The following is a 17,688-nucleotide window of genomic DNA, read 5'->3' as shown; positions in this document are numbered from 1 at the left end:
CAGCATATTCCCCTTGTCCATTATTAAATGACTCCTATTGTAAGGAATTGAAATTAATCTCAACCAGAAAGGAATTGTTCTTAATTGGCTGTGTTTAAAATTCTCTGAATAATTTATGTGATATTCACAATGTTAGTACTAAAAGTATGACACATACTTCATTCTAATCAGCATAATTAATATTTTGTCCATCATTTTTGTAAGTCTACATAATCACAAATCATTGAATCAAGATATCAGATGCAGCTTTGCTAATTATCTTGATGTGAATATTTCCACTTTGGCTTATTTTAGCATGGCAACCTGAAGCCACTCACTGCAGAGTTGAGCAGATTATCAGTATCAAGCCTTTATATAATAATTTCATTGTAAGATGCAATTGCAAACTATATATCTTAAAAATGATCTGCCAGCTAACAACACTAAACATTGAGCACACAAAAGAGTACAATGTCTGAAAGCAATTAGAGAATTATGAGTTCTAACTACTTACAACATTTATTGTAACACAGAATGTTTAATTATAACTTCATGGTATATTAAATCTCATGAGATTTTCTGTTGTGTGCAAATACAATAAGGAACATAGAAAGAAGAGAATTTTGAGAGAGATAATTTACACATAAATAAGAAGAGTAGAAATTTACATTAACTAAGAAGGTATGATGATAAGTACACATGACATTCATCTCTTCTCATTGGGGTTACATATAAGAATGTGTGTACCTCCATCCTATATATTTGTTTTCAGAATTTATCCATTGCAACACAATGGCCAAATATAACCTGAAAACCTTCTTAATTGTCATAATGATTATGTGGACTGATGAATAAATGTATTTATATATACCTATGTCTATAACCATATATGTAACAAATGGAATGGGCTCACATTCAGCCATTTTGTGTCTATGTTTTGTTGAATTTTTACTAGAAATATAAGATGACATTGAAATATAAGTGAAATTTTATAACTCACGTAATTTAAACTGCTCTTCTTTCACTATTTTCCAAAGTGAATATTCAAACTCAAAAGTACTAATGTAGATTTGTAATGAAAATGTTGATCTATAGGAAGCTGAAAAGAATCAGGGTTCAATTCTGTGTCTCTAAATATTGTCCAGTAGCAAAGTCCCAAGGTGTAAGAAGTAGGAAGTCAATTACTTTGGTCAACTTTAGTCAACTGCTTCTTTGGTAAGAGGTACATATAATATCATTCTTATGAATGTGTAATAATATAGAATATGAATATGTAATAATTATTCATATGTAATATGAAGATGTAATAATTCCAAATTATCATGTAATATTATTTAAAATCATAAAGTTTAGTGAAATCAGAGTTTTTCTACTCTGGACAAGTGGGGTCTGGTAATCTGTAGGCCTCAGAAGCTGAGAAACATACTGCACTCTTAGTGATGGGCTATACCCTCCAGTAGTGCAGCACACCACACCCGTTAGCAGTTCATAGCCTGGTGAATATGAAGAATGAAATTCACAGACAGGCATGATTGAATTCAAAAGTGGATTTATTTAAGTGTGGAAATAGAAACATAACTCCTGCAGAATGAAAGGGGACCTAAGGGAGGTTGCTGCTTGAGTGTGCTAATCTAGGGGTTTATATAGCACTTGGGTCAATGCAATTGGTCCAAATTTATGTTAGTCAGGATTTCAGGGTTTGGAAAAGTAGTAATACTATTGGTCCAAATTATTCTAACAAGGGTTTGGAAACATACTACTACAATTGATCCAATTTTATGCTAATCAGTATTTGAAAAATCACTCGTGCTATTAGTTAGCCCTGCAATTCCATTCAGGCCTGCCCCACTTCCATTTTCCTGCTGTTCCCAGGAAATAGGAGGTTGCAGTGGTAGGGTTGTGGATGGTTGGGTTTCTGAGCTGGAATGCTGCGTGGAGCAGGTTTCTGCAACAGACATCTACATCCTTCCCTGGCAAGGCTGCAGTGTGATGGGTCAGCGGACCCTGGTTTCTCTGGGCACTGGCTAGCTGTGCCTCAGGCTCAGTCATACTGGCATGGTGGGCTCTATACAGTTACTGCCTGTGTTCACCGCCTGTACTCCAGCCCAGGACACCTGCTAGCACTTGGATAGAGGCAGCAGCAGGTGTCAGTGATGGGGTTGGGCCCTGATGCACTCTAGCCCTCCAATCTGCCACTGTTTCTTGCCAGGGATTAGTGGGCAGGCTGTGTGACTCAGCACCCAGGAAGCCATGTCAGTAATATAACATTAATCATGACATTACACCTTATTGGTTAATCTTAAATAAAACATTTTGTCTTGGTATACTGTACTTTGATAATATTGTTTTTACAGGACAGAAAACTGAGATAATGCTGTTGCCTAACATATTTGGTTCAATATAAAAATATAGGCTTTTGCTTTGGAACTGAATAATTGAACTTTTATATCAGTTTATTATAATACAAATCAATATACTCAAATAGAAAATTATTTTAATTATAAGTATGGTATGTGCTATGAAATGATTTGGAAAATTCCTCAATAATTTGAGAATCAAGCGAATAGTTAAAATTTTAAAATATCTAAATATATTCAGATTTTGTAAATCTTATTTTATTTTATTTTGATGTGCTCTATTTACTTCTAACCTTTTTTAATGGTTTGAAATTTCAAATGTGCCCAGCAGAGCAGTAATGCTATGAATTATGGAAGCAAACAACTATTGCTAATGACTTGGTTTGAGCCACTTCCTGTATATTCTCATGGAAAGAATCCTTTTTCTAGTGGGAAAGAGTGGAACAGAAAGAATCCATGGAAAAAAAGCTGATGATTGTACCTGATGGTGTTTTTGCTGGGACTGCTACTACCAACCAGGCTTGAGATTCATACTGGAGCTGACTCTTACCAAGAGGCAGCAGTCATATCAACGTGGAGCTTATTTTCTCTGGAGCTTAGAAGAATGACTGGTATTAGACCTTTAACCTCCTGTTAAAACTGCTGCAAATGCCTCCCAAATATTACTTTTCTTGAAGTTTCAGTACATTTATGGAGTATAGTAAATGAGAAAGATCTCAGAGGGCATTTGTAGAAAACTGAAAAAGAGGACGTTTAAAGTTGTAGACGTGTTAGAATGAATTAATTGTATGTGACGAGAAAAGCTAACTTCTGCCTAAGTTTTCCAGCAGGATCCTAAAGACATGTATTTTATTTACTCTATAAAGGATGTCATGATAAAGAAAACAGCATTGGTGAGAAGCCAAGTAGTGTCTCTTCTGTATAAGTCAGAGTTCATAATAAGCTGTGACACCACTGACAAATTAAACTAAAATATGAAGGTGTTACCTCAAAATATGAGAAAGGAGAATTACCCTTAGATTTAGCAATTCCACTTCTCAATACAAATCCCCAAAACTTGAAAATAGGGACTTATGGAGGTATAGGTACACACGTTGATAGCGGTATTTCTCCCAATAACCAGTGTTGAAGAAACCTAAATATCCACCAATGGATGAATGTACACAGAAAATGTGATATATATACATCCAAAAGGGAATACTGTTCAACCTTTAGAAAGGAGATTTTGATATATGCCACAATATAGATAACCCCTGGGGAATTTATGCCAAGTAAAATAAGCCATTCTTATACAAATATAAGGGATACCATACAATTTTTCTTACTTGAAATACTTAAAGTAGTTAAATTCATATTGACAGAAGGTAGAATAGTGGCTGTTCAGAGCAGAAAATAGAATTATTGTTTAATAGGTACAGAGTTTCAGTTGTACAAGGTAGAAGGATTTCTGGAGGTGATAATTGGTGGTGATGGTCGCACAAATAATCTGAGTGAAAAATGTCACTGTTTCATACACTTGAAATAGCTAAGGTGATAAGGTGAACACTTCACTACAATTACAAAAATAAAAATTCATAACTAAAAAAAATTTCATTTGTTCATTATTTCATCTGTCCAGTTACTAATTGTTCAAAGGAATTTAGAGACATAGTAACAATAATATTAACCCTCTATTTTAAATTGTAAATATTTAAAAGGATAGTAAAACCACAATATAACACTAGAAATTTTTAATTATAAAAATTAATCCACTAGGATTTTAGTTGAAGCATTCAGAACAAAATTTGTTTCAAAAACTAGACAAAATGTATAAAACTGAATTGGAATACACAGTCAAAATAATGAATTTGGGATACTATCAGATGATTAAAAATGTATGCATTGTCTAGAAGTTATGCAAATATATATTTTATGTGCACATGATGGGGTCTAGGAATCACAAAGCTCATTTCCCTTCCTTATTGTAGAATATATCACAATAAAGTGCAATAGAACTAATATTTTAAAACCATGGGTGACACTAATTTTCTAAGTGTGTTGAAGATTTCTTCCTGTACAAATGAAGAAATTGAAGGAACAAGTGATTTAAGTAATATGGCAATAAATGTGGGCACTACGGTAGGATAAAGTGAATAAACTATAACATTATAGCTTGTAATTCTGTCTGAGATGAAGTAAACATTAAGCTCCTATTAACTGTCAATCTAATTTCCTCCTTGCTATTACTTCATCAGATGTATATTTTATTCATTTATTTTACAAGATTTTATTAAAAATAGATTTTGAATTATCTTATTTAAAAATGACTTAGAGGAAAACATTAAAATACATATTGTTTAAAGCATATAAAACTATCATCGATCAAGTAATATTCAACTAAAATTAATTTTAACCAATTGAACATATTTCAGAAAGCAAATAATTATGTTTTTTTTCTGGTTTATGAGTCTATGTGAATTTATTCAGACAATCTTACCTTATTGAATTGTGGGCTAACACGGAGTTATCATTAGGAAATATCATAAAAGGTTTTAACTCCTTTAACTTATAGTTTGACTTAAAATAATTTCAATATTTTGAAGCAAGAAACTTATAAGCAAATTTTACCCTAATGATGTGACAGTTTGTGAAAAGTTAGTATTTCTGAAAGGATTCAACTTCAAGTATGTAGATACAGAAGGCTATTTTTCTAAAGACAAGTCAGTGTATAGTAATAAACTCTAACACAATTCCCACCTGTGCCCTTTTGTGTGAACTCATTTTTAAGACATGAAACACCTTTACCTTTCCTGTGGGATTACAAATACTGTCAAGAAGAACAAGAACTTTTAGCCTCTGTGATCTCCTGGGACCACTGCTCTCTCCTTGTTTCATCAGAGGTGAGAACTTGTCAGTAGGTACATTGAATCATAGGCCATACTGGGAGCATCTTCTGTGAACAAAGTGAACTTAAAGCCTCACCTTATGTTCTTAAGTAGATTACTGGACTTTGCCGATTGGTAAAGAACCATGACACCAGTTCTTCTTGTGATAGTATTGAGCCATAATACAACATAGTCTTAAGAAGTATAGAATAGGGGGAAAAAAACACCAAAATATGCTTTCAAGATTGACTATAAAAACAAATCAATTACATTTCATTTTAAAAGCCACACTAAATTATTCAGTGTGGTATATTATTTACATATATTGTCATTTAATTCTCACCATAGTGAGCAAGATCAAAGACTTAAGATTAAAGGAAGATTAAAAGTCACTTCCAAGTTTTTAAAAATAATGAATGAGCTAAGATTTAAAGCCAGGTCAGTTGAACAAGGCAATCATTAGATTTCCACTTTACATCATGGCATTCCTTACTTTCATGGATTTGGTGATAAATCTGAAAGTAGTTCAGAAATTCAATTAAACATAATTAATTAAAAATATTGCTTAAAAATTGTAATCTTGATGCTCTAAATAAGATATGAAGTCTAATTGCCTCCTTGTGATTTATTTTTTGTCACCTTGGAATTATCTTAGTAAAAAGTTTGTGTTCTTCAGGTTAATTTGGTTCAAAACACTCTTCAGACTATAGCTAATTTCCCCCCATTATTCTATTACAATAGTAGTACTGACAAACAGTTTCTGCAGGTGAAAATATGGCAATATTTGAATCAGTGTATTAGAACAATCATGAGATGTAGACTTCATGATTCAATGGAAAATTTCCCTTACATTAAGGAGAATGAATCCAAGATATCCTGATAGAGTGGTCACAAATGACTCTCCTGGACAATCTCTGCTTCTTGTTCTCTAGAGGAAAAGCTGCCCACTGTGCTTTTGTGTTGATGTGAGACTTCCCACTATCACACCAATAAATGCCTCTTATTTACCTTAGTAGTTTGAGTTGACTTTCTGTTATTTTTAGCAGATGTTTTCCTTAGTACTACTGAATGAACACTAAAGGGCTACTATAATTCCTTCAGCCCTCTAACAATATTTAACATACCTGCAATAATAGTAATATCTGAAACCCATTAAACTGAGGAGGGAAGTAGCAGTTTAGCAGACAACATTCTGAACCCATTAAAGTAAATTCAGAAAGGCTAAAAAAAGGCAAGTGACCATCAGTAAAATGGTCTGTTTATGAACTTTCATGTAGTAATGAAGGAAAAAGACAAACAATAAGTCCTAAATTGAAAAGAGGATTCAACGTACTCAAGTTCACAAGCATATGTAATATTATTTCAGAAAGGAAAAAACAAAACTACTAAAAATAATAATTAACAGGGAAAATTTTAAATCTTATAGGCTAAAGAATTAGGAACTGAAAGGCAGTGTATTACATCCCTGAAACAAAATTTGAGATTTGATCAATCAAAAGGAGAGAATCTTATTAAAATTATTCTCTTATATGGGGGAATGTAAGCATCACACAGGCCACATTTCATCAGGGTGAAATTCCATCAGCATGTAGTAAAAGGTGTGATGATATAAAACTCTTACTCCAATTAGAATGGCTTTTATCAAGAACACAAACAATAATAGATGTTGGTGTGGATGTGGGGAAAAGGCACACTTTTACATTGCTGGTGGAGTTGCAAATTGGTGCAGCCACTCTGGAAAGCAATATGGAGAATCCTAAGAAAACTTGGAATGGATCTACTTTTGACCCAGTTATCCCACTTCTCGGTTTATACCCAAAGGACCTAAAATCAGCAAAGTACAGTAACACAGCCACATCAATGTTTACAGCAGCTCAGTTTACAATAGCTAGATTGTGGAACCAACTTAGATGCCCTTCAACAGATGAATGGATGAAGAAACTCGTATATATACACAATGGAATACTATTCAGCCATAAAGAAGAATAATATTATGGCATTTGCAAATAAATGGATGGAATTGGAGAATATCATGCTAAGTGAAATAAGCCAAGCCCAAAAAACCAAAGGCCTAATGTTTTCCCTGATAAGTGGAGGAAGATATATAATGGGGGTGAGGTGGGGAATGAGAAAATAATGGGGGAACTTTAGAATATGTAGAAGAAAATGAGAGGGAGCGGGGTATAAAAAATGGTGGAATGAGACAGACATCATTGCCTTATGTACATGTATGATTACACGAATGGTATGAATCTGCATTGTGTACAATCATAGAAATGAAATTATGTACCCCATTTGTGTACAATGAATCAAAATGCAGTCTGTAAAAAATTAAAAGCTAAATAAAAATAATAAAAAAAAGAAAAAAAATCTCAGTAAGGGAAATAGTTACATCCTGCTTCCAAAAATCATCAAGGATTTGTTTCTAAGAACTATAGAATGTCCTAGGTAAACTGAATAAACAGTAAAAACAGAATGAATTGATATTTTATCAAAACAGCAAGGAGTAGAAAAGTTGTACCAAAAAACAAATGCTATGGAAATGAAATAAAGGTACAATAAATGGAAAATAAAAAATCTCTATAGATACAGTATATTGAATTCTGTATAACTTGAGTTGACATCTGGTACACAGAGAGGTGATTGAGTTTAGATAGAACCTGTAGTCATCAGATACTATGATAGGCACCAAATGTACAATATCCTGACATTGATATCCTTTAGTACTTTTATCTTCTTGAATGTAGGCAGCTTGGATATGATGTTTTCTTCTAATCAATGCAGTATTGCAAAAGTGATGGAATGGCATTTTCCTGATTACATTACCAGAAGAACAATTTCCATCTTGTTAGGCTACTCTTGCTATTGACTCTCTTCCTTGCAGATTTTGATAATGCAAACCAAACTGCAGAAAATTACACAGTGAATAATAGGAAATAGCCTCTGGCAACCAGTCAGAAAGGATCTGAGACCCTCATCCTGCCATCCTGGAAGGAATTCAATCAATAACCAAATAGTCTTGGGAGTGAATCCTTCCCCAGTCCAACCTTATGAAATGCATCTAACTAAGGAGCAACTCAAAAGGGAGTCAGGCCTGAATTCATGATGAAACAAAGAAAACTGTATACTAATAAATTGCTATAGTTTGAAGATTGTTTGAGAGTGTTCCTCTTGATTACAGGCATTAAAATTTAATTCCCTTTGTGAAGTATTTTAAGATAAATGGAAACAATCTGACTATGGTATTTAGAGGTTTGGCCTTTGGAAGGGTATTAGGATTACATAAGATCATTAGGGTGGTCAACATTAAATCCTGTTATGGAGAGAGGAACCCCACACACACACACACACACACACACATACACACAAACATAACCCCCTTCCTGTCTCTTGTTACGCTATGCCCTGTGCTGCCTCTTGACTCTGCTGTAAGGAAACCAACTCTACATATATCTCCTTTACCTATACTTCTACAATCTAGTTAAAATAAGCCACTTTCTTTAAAATTTACTTAATCTTTAAAATCTGTTATTAGGAACAGAAAGAATAATAATAAACAGAAGCTTGTTTTTTTTAGTTGTTAAGTATATGTAGTAATATTGCCCAAACATTGTTTTGTACAGAATGTATGGGATATCTTTTTAGTAAACTTCAAAAAATTTTCAGTAAAAAGAAAGCAAGATAATTAAATAAAACTAAAAAGAGAGACATTTAACCAGAATTGTTAAGACTTTTAAAAGAAGATAGTTCATGCCATATTTGTAGCACTATAAAATGAAAATTTTTAAAAGTATGAATAATGAATATGTAAAAATGTTTGTACCTGAAAATAAAGAAATGTTTCAAAAACCAGTAGATAAAAGACAAAGGGAAATGTAGAATATCCAAAAATAAAGTCTACAATAACTAATTATAAATCTTATAGGTGAATATGCTCACTGGACTTCAAAATATATATTATCTTCATAAAAGAAAATATAAAAAATAAAGTATGTAAAACAAAAAGATTATGCTTTTGCTAAACAATTTAGTAAAATATTTGATAGTACAAAATATTATAAAGCAGGAATCAATATACCCAGCAATATAAAGAAAAAGTCCAGAATAATTTTAAAGATTAAATTAATGTAATTAAAATAACAATTATTTAAAAAATAAGAAATATCACTTATAAAAGTTGTTTCTTTGAAAAGAACAACAAAATATATTTTCACAATTCTATGTAAGGAAAATCAAAAATAGAGAAAAATTATTTATTATCAATTGGAAAAGTAACAACAGATAATTGCATATCACTAATATTTTATTCAAATGTATGAATAAAATTTGAAAATGAAGAATTATAATTTTGTTAAAAATGTAAGTAATCAAAATTAATTGAAGAAAATTTGGAAATAGGAACAAGCAAAATAGATAACAAAGTTCATTATATCAATACATTAAAATAGAAAATTAAAAAATTAAAGAACAAACTTAGAAATGCTGTTCTGGGACTGTAGTTCACTGACAGAGTGCTTGCCTAGCATGTGTTAAGCACTGGGTTCAATCCGTAGCACCACATAAAAGTAAATAAATAAAGTCATTCTGTCCATTTACAACCAAAATTATTTTTTAAAAATTGTATACTAAAAATATTCCCAATTATGACTGAAAGTTGAAAAAATTTTCATTAGATCTGCAGATATATATTGAAATTAAAAATTAAATTGTTCAACAATTTTTGAAAAGCACATTAACAAGATGATCACAGATTAAAATAATACCAGATATGCTGTATAAAAGTCAACAAATGAACTGATATTGGTAATCCCCAAATATATATAAATTAAAAATAAACAAGTCTTATTAAGAGCTACTGCATCTAAGAAGAAATCCAAAGGAAGTTAGAAAATAATTATAGGTGAATGAACTTAAAAAAAAAAAGACACATCAGAATTCATAAGATGTATCTGAAGCAGCATAGAGAAGGACATTTATAAGTATAATTGTCCATATGATAAAATGAAAATATAGTATTAAATCAAACTTTCACATTAATTGATTAAATAAAGAGTAATTTAACCAAAAAAATAAAAGTACAAAAATTAGCATAAATTAATGAAGTACAAAAATAAAATAAGTGAAATAAATAAAATTAGAAGTTAATTTTGAACAAAAATTGTCTAGCTTGATTAATTATAATTGAAAAGAGAAAAAACTGTAAGAGGGCACCAAAAATTACCTTATAAAAATTAAAAGGGAATATAAGGAAACTATTAATAACTTTATTTTTTCAACTATAAACAGCCTATATGATGTGCACAAATTATTATAAAAATTAAAATTGTCAAATATTTAGAGAATAAAATTCAGGATAAACCTATAATAAGATTTGAATTTTAAAATTTGCATAAAGAAAATTTTGGGCACAGAAGTTATGGTTAGACAATTTATCAAACATTTAACTAAGATACAGTATAAATCCTCCACAACATCTTAGTCAGAATAGAGTCCTGATTTGTTTGAAGAAGTCACATTATCCTGATTCCATACAAAGACATCTAAAGAAAATAAAAGTAAAACTTGAATAGACTTTCATTATGAATTCAGATGCAAAATCCACACCAAAATAGGACCAAACTTCATGTAGTAACATATAAAAAACATTATATACAGTAACCAAATGACTTTATCACAGGAATGCAAGATTCTTTAATAACCAAAACTCAATTCAATATATTATACTAATAATATCAAGAATAAAATGATTATCATCTCAGTAAATGCACAAAAAATTTTGATCTAAAACAAATCCATGACAAAAAATGTAGAAGAACTAGAAATAGAAGGGGCTATTCTATCGCTGATAAAGAGCAGTTATACAAAAGACAAAGTTAATAGCTGTTATTATAGTTAATAATACTGCATTATATACCTGAAAGAAATTTCCTCAGAGTAGATCCTAAGTGTGCTCAACACACACACACACACACACACACACACACACACACACACACCACACACACACATGAAGGCAGATATTGAGATGATGTATATATTAATTAAATAATTGTAGTAATTATTTCATATCAAATACATACATCAAATCACCTCACTCATACTTTAAATACCTTTATTCTTCAATAAAGTCGAAAGAAAAATCATCACTGATGCTGAATGACTGTCTTCCCTGAAATTGGGAATGGGAAAGATAAGGATGTCACTTTTGTCACTTCAGTTAACATTGCATTGTAGGCTTTACTTGATTACGATAAGATAAAAATGCAAAGAAAGCAAGAAAGGAAGGAAGAAAAGATAGTACAGGCCATGTAAAAATGAAATTTAATTAACACCACCCAATAATTTCAAAGTTATAAAATACTTATGAATACTTTAGAATCTGTTTAAAAAGAGAAGTGTCAATGCACAATGAAAACTGAAAACATGTTTAAAGATATATCAAAAGATTTAAATATATGAAGATATATTGTATATCAATTGATTGGAAGACTAAAAATGATTTATAGTACATCTCTGTTATCTATTATTATACAGACTTTTCATCGTTTGTTTGCTGAAACATCTATGATATTCCAGTGGAGAAAAGACTATAGACTTTATCCTTCCATAGCAAAGAAAGGAATACTTTTTATGGCATTCCATTTTTTTAAATATAGCAATTTTCCGGTTCTTTCTTAGAGTTGCAAGGTGGTATTTTTCAATCTTTTTTGTCATATACACCCTTTCTGTATGACTATATTTTTCAGAGATCATTTTTCTACTTTCTAATTTATTTCCTCTTTTACATATTTGTAAATGAAATTTATATTATGGTTTCTTTTTATTGTTGTTAATAAAGAGAAAATAAAAATTTTTGGTCCTGCGGATATTTTCTTCCTTTCCCAACATTATTCTGCATACATTTTTGTTAGACCAGTCACCATTTGTCTAAGATCTGAAATACTGTTGGACCAACATTGACCATGGAATGTAATGTGAGAACAAGAAGGCTTCAGACTGTGGAATGGTGAGACATAAATAATACATTAAAACAGATGTTCAAGGCTCAGCAAAGGTCTTCTTCCTCAAATCAAGTCTCACAACCCAGGGAAAAAGTGAAAGTTCAGATTAAAATTCCAACCAAGGAAAAATAGCAAATGTAGATAAAGGGGAGATTAAAGGACTCTAAAATAAGGAGAATTATTAGGCCTGTGAAGATAAGCCCAGACAATATTTCTCTGCCATGCAAAACATAATGAATGGAAGAAGAAAAGTAATGTTTACATATAAGCTAAATATACCTCCAGAAAGAAATGAGGGAAGATAATATGACAAAGGTAAAAAAAATAAAAATAAAAACATTTCAAAATATTTGGGGAAAAAATGAAAATATTAGATATGAGAAAAGAAAGTGAAGAAGTTTTAAGGATATGGTTAATAACAAGTTTGATTCTGCCAAAGGAAATATTAGAAACTATAAAATTAGATCAAAGTTTGTTTCTCAAAACTTCATAGAAATATAACAGAAATGCATATTTTTATAAGAAAACATAGATATGAATATAGGAGTGAAATGTCAGTATTCATATTATTAGAATCCCAGAATAAAGGAAATATAAATGCAATGGGGAATATTTTTGTAATCAGATCCAAGAATATACATGAATTTAAGAAAATAGGATCTCAGTAAATACTACATAGACTAAAAATATAACTATTAAGACTGATATTACAAAGGATAAATTTAAAACTCAAGAGATCTGAAGGCTAGAAGTAAAATATCAGTATCCATAAGAGAGAAATAAAGAGAAAAGTAGAATATAAGTAGGGAAGTGCATATCAGGTGTAATAACTGAGAATATTCATGATAGAGGGAGAAAATACAAAATCTATATTTTAGGACTACAGAGAACATTGAAGACTTTCATAGCTGGCAACAATGAATGCCTTCCTCCCACAGACAGTGAAATATAAGAATTGAAAAGCAAGGGGGAGCTAAAAACTCCTGGAGATCTAAGCAACTTGTTCTTTCATTTAGCTATCCAAGGAGTTCGTTTAATTTCAATAATAAAAGACTTCAGACTATTTTAAAATATTTAAACAATTCAATTTTTTATCCATATAAATGTAAGGGCATAATGAAGTTATGGCCAAGGCACATGTCCTTAGATTGTTTATTTCACTTAATTCTTTTTTGAATATTCTTGGAGTCATTCTGTAATCAAAGAGAAATACATAACAAATTTGAAAAGCTGTATGTATTTGTGTATCTATAGAGATATAGATATATAGACATATAAATTTATGTACATATATATAGGAAACAAGGTTTTTCATCTAAAATACGGATGTCTTCCATATTCAGTAAGAACATAAGAAAGTCATCAGAAACCAAAACTTTATCATGAAAATCAAAGCAAATTGGACAAGCTAAAGCGTCATTGTGCTTTATTTACTTTTTTACCCATGAGACATTTAAAATTTCAACAGTTTATAAATAAATTTAATTTCAGAAAGTGATAGCACTTCATATGAGATAAAATGCCAGTTGGTGGTAAAATCATAAAAAACTAAATATAAGAAATTAAATATAACTGTGGACTAACAAGACAAATGTGAATTCTACTGAAACCCAGGTACAAAGCAAATCACCAAGGAGCAAACATTTTTATTGTGCTTTACCAAGCATTGTTCCACCAGCAGAATATGAGAACAGGACAGCACCAGGGTGAGATCTTCCGATAAACTATCAATGGATTGAAGGATAATATCAAAAGTATTTTGCATATGTGTGATGGTAGAAAGAGTGTAAAACAGTTAAAATATATAAACATATATGCACATATATTTACATGGATTTTAATTAAAAAGAAAATAAAATTATCACCCATTCAATGAAAATGGATAAATAAATCTATTATGTACTGTGAAATGCACATAGAAAGCATATGTAGAAGTAAAATATGAAACAAAGTTCAAAGAATGGTAGAGGAGTTTTAAGTCTTATTTAGTCCACTTAATTCCTTAAAGTCACTAATTTTATTTACTTAAGTTTTTACCTAAAAAAAAAAAAAGCATGAGCTACACAAAATGTAAGACCAGAAAATACATGTCAATTAAAATAAATAGTAAAATTTTGGCAAAGTGATAAATATAAGCACACTATACAAAGAATTACACCAAATGGAAATAAATCAAAACAGGAAATTGGCAAATATAAAGAAAAGATTCAAAATATAATCTTTCCAATGAAAACACTTTAAGGGCAGGAGAAATTGAAAATAAAAGATGATGAAAAGTCATTTTATGCAAGTGCTTTGAATTGTTATATAAGTGTACTTTCTTCTTGTTAATTTTCTTTGCTTTACTTACAAATTTTTAAATTTTCATATCATTTTTTTGTTACATTCCAAAGAGAAAATTTTTCCTGAATGAATGTTTTACAAACATACGATCTGGGGAGACCAAGAGAATGCTCTGGAATATACAGGTGACCTTCAAGAATGAAAAGGTCTCTGCCTCTCTTTCAGAGTGTACATGTAGTGGGGTAGCCTTTATCATCTGCTGATGAAAGTATCAACAAGGGAGTTTACGCTCCACAAGGTAACACTTCATTTTTCTCTTCTACTCCCCTGATCCCATCTGCTCTTCCATAAATCAGATTCATTTGCTCTGATCTATGAATCTTTGCTTTTGGTTTTTAGAGTATATATTCACTTTGAAGAATTCACTACACTCCCAATATTTTGTTACTTCTAAGACACCATGTATTCAACCTTACTATTTCTCATTCAGAAGTACATTTTTTTTCTATTATTGAACTTGACATTTTCTTCATATACTAATGTTAAGAATTAAAGTATGGCCTACTTTCATTTGAGATGGAAGAATTTTTTTCATATTACCCTTATTTTTAATGTAGTCCAAGAAAAGAATGTAATGCTGTCTATATGAAAGTAAATTTAAAAATTTTAATAACATTAAATTAAATTGTCATGGTTTAGATATTAGGTGTCCCCCTCAAAGCTCATGTGTGAGACAATGCAAGAAGGTTTAGAGGAGAAAAGATTGGGTTTTGAGAATCTTAACCCAAGCAATGTATTAATCATCTGATGGGATTAACTGGTAACTGAAGGCAGGTAGGGTGTGGTTCAAGGAGGACATTGGGGTTGTGCCTTTGGGGTATATACTTTGTGTCTGGCCAGTGGAGCCTCTTTCTGCTGACTAATCCTCATGTGAGCTGCTTCTCTTCACCACAGTTTTCTGCCATGATATTCAGCCTCATTGGAGCCCCAAGCAATGGAGCCAGCTCCCTGTGGACTGAGACCTCTGAAATTGTGAGCTCTCAAAATAAAGTTTTCCTCCTCTACAATTGTTCTGATCAGATCTTTTAGTCACAGCCTGAAAAATCTGTAAAACATGCATCTTAGAACTCATTAATTTCTATATTGTTGTTGCCATATTTAAATACTAAAAATGTCCTGAATCTCTTCTGCATAAAAAGTACTCTGTTACTCTGTAACTTGAAAAATGAGTATGATGAAGTTCAATTCCTCACGTTTCTCACAATTTACTTGGAAAGAAAATCACATATACATCTAATAATAATACATTTCCAAATGAGACAAGATCTAAAATCATAATTAGTTAATACATGATATGATTTGTTAAAACAGAAAGATGTATGTTTAAATTACCATTTTATTTCTGAGTTACAATATTATGACAGCACACTGTAAATACTCTTTTTAAGTTCTCGTCATTAGATCTTTAAATTTTTTTTATTTAGATTAAAGTGGTCTGGAAAGACCTATTGTTCTAACACTCTGAATACAGTAAAATATTCATGGATCAGCATTTTTTGTGTTAAATTGTAGCTGTGAAATTGTCTGGAATATGGCAATGATTAATGCTTTATCAGATACAGATCTTTTTCTCTAACCCTTTCTGTGTCATTTCTTTTATGTCTCTGTCACATACAGATAAACCAATATGGCATATTTGTGCTTTTCCAGGTAAAGGCCCATCATCAATATTTGTGGACATTTTCAGCTTGTCATAAAATTACTATGTAAGACTAATTTAGCGATTAAACTTTGACACCTTATATTGTATCAAAATATTTTAAAATTATCCCTCAAATCTATATTCTTCTTTTGAGTCCTCATGAAGAAATATTTCAGCATAAATTTTGTCTATAGTCTTATTTTCTTACACTGGTATTACAGTAAAAAATGTATTAAATACTTTTTTCTGAAGACAAACAAATTTGATGTTTTTCTCTGTTCAGCTACTGAACATTTCCTCACATAGTTTCATATTTCTGGCAAAATTTCATAAGTAGTATAGAAGACAGATTTTCTTATTTTCTCAATTATCTACCACCCACATCAGGAAATTACATACTTAATTTCCAAGATACTTTACACTGTATATTTTGTTTAATAAGACAGGCAACTTTTTAAGTATATTACTCTAGAAAACAATGATTGACCTCATTTAAGAAATCTTAATGCATAAAAATTAACTTATTATACAGAGCAATGGATTTGATTTAACAAATACAATTTGCCATAGTTGAATAATTCAGGTTTCTCAGTTCACAACTTCTTCTAATTTTCAATAACAATATTGAAAAATTATTGAACATTTCTTACATACTCTACTTAATGCTCAGGATAGATTAGAGAGCAAAACAACTACTATGTATCTTACTGAAGTGTGAAAGCTAGACATTAAAATATTACATATAGCTAATCAAATGTTTTCAAATATGTAGAGAGGAAATGACTTTTCATCTGAAACCAGGAGGATAAACTATAGTTGAAAGAAGAAAAAATTAAGGCTAGGTGAGAGTAAGATTTCTAAACAAAACACAAGAAGATATTGGAAGTTGAGAACTGGAAGAGGATACCAGTTTCAAAGGCCAGAAAGACATTTTACAAAGGTTGAATCAGAGACTGAAGAAAGCAATTATCACAAAATGAGTTCATGTAAAATAGCGAAGACCACATCCTGTAGGCATGTATTAATGATTTGCAACTTCATTTGCAAGGTTCTAAGTGTAAGGAGATGTAATCCATTGTTCATAATCTCAGTATAATTTCATCCACTGTATAGATAAAAAAAATTAGAAGGTAGTCTGGTAGTGGCATAGACAAACATACAAAGTTGAGGAAGTTGAATTTCTTAATTCTGGTAGATGAGTATTACATAGGAATACAGACTGAAATAAATTTACTACTTTTTGCCATTAGCACTTTGGAAGAATTGCTAATTTTTTTCTGAATTGAATAAAACTCAGAGAAAACAAATATTCATTCTGCAGGAAAAGATTTTGGATTCTTATTTTATTTTTTGAACATTACTATTATGAGAAACAAATGAATACTCAAGCAGACATTTCTGAAATATTTATTGATTGACTATAGAATGCTAGAATTAGTAATATATATGAAACATACAGAATAGTTTTCATGGACTTCATATTAAAATGAGAATAACGATAA

This window comes from Sciurus vulgaris, assembly GCF_902686455.1.
Source record: "Sciurus vulgaris genome assembly, chromosome: 4".
In the NCBI taxonomy this organism is placed as follows: domain Eukaryota; kingdom Metazoa; phylum Chordata; class Mammalia; order Rodentia; family Sciuridae; genus Sciurus; species Sciurus vulgaris.
This window is presented reverse-complemented; position numbering follows the sequence as displayed.